This window comes from Tupaia chinensis, unplaced genomic scaffold (genome assembly GCF_000334495.1).
Source record: "Tupaia chinensis unplaced genomic scaffold, TupChi_1.0 Scaffold000020_1, whole genome shotgun sequence".
NCBI classification, from domain to species: domain Eukaryota; kingdom Metazoa; phylum Chordata; class Mammalia; order Scandentia; family Tupaiidae; genus Tupaia; species Tupaia belangeri.
In genome coordinates, this window is record NW_006159450.1 from 389,983 (window position 1) to 390,879 (window position 897).

Consider the following 897-nt stretch of genomic DNA (forward strand, 5'->3'; position numbering starts at 1 on the left):
CCGGTGCCAGACTCCAGGCTGGAAGCCAGTGTCCCCTTGGGTTAGAGCCCCTGGCCTGGTTGGCCCCGTAATATGCCCAGTGCAAGCCTACACCCAGAGCTCTAGCCAGCTGCAGGGCTGGTGTGACCCGGCATGTGGAGGTGCTTCCTCCTCGTGTGTGACAGGGCTAGAGCATGACAACAAGACATACCCGGAGGTGCGATGTGCTGCACGCTAGCAGCAGCATTGTGCTGATCCCCACGCAGTGTGTCGCAGCTTTGATCGTTTGAGGACTACGGCAGAGGCAGCCGACCTCACAGACCCCAGCCCCTGTGGGTGGAAAGCCTTGGCCCCTCTCTCCTTCCCGGAATCAAAGGCAGGACCCAGTGCCACAGACGCGCTTGCCGAAGACGTCAAAGCCCACCGTCCTCCTCCAGACAGCTCGGCCATGCCCCAGCCTGCAGGTGGCCGTGGGGACAGAGCCCCAGCCTGCCCGCCAGCTTACTGACGCCCGCCCCCTCCGTTTGCCACCCACCAAGCTGCGTGAGATGTAGGGCTGCCACCAACAAGGGGAAGAGGGCAGCCTCCGAGGACTGGCTGGCCAGGGTGCTAAGCGAGGCCCCCAGCGACTCGTGTTCACCTCCAAACAGCTGCGGAGGGAGCCTTGCGTGTTCTCACGCCATGCTTGGGGAGGGGGGGAGGTTCGGTAAGATCCTGGACTGACAGCCCGCGGCTGACGTGGCTCTTACTGCCTGAGATAGGCTGGAGCAAAGAGCACCTTTGTTCGACACTGTGAATGAATAAGGCAGAAGAGGTCACCAAGGAGGTCACGTAACCACAGCAAAGAGCACCTGCTTGGCTGTGGTCCGCAGAAAGGCCCTGCCACTCCCCGCACCCTGCAGGAAGGGGGCTGGCACT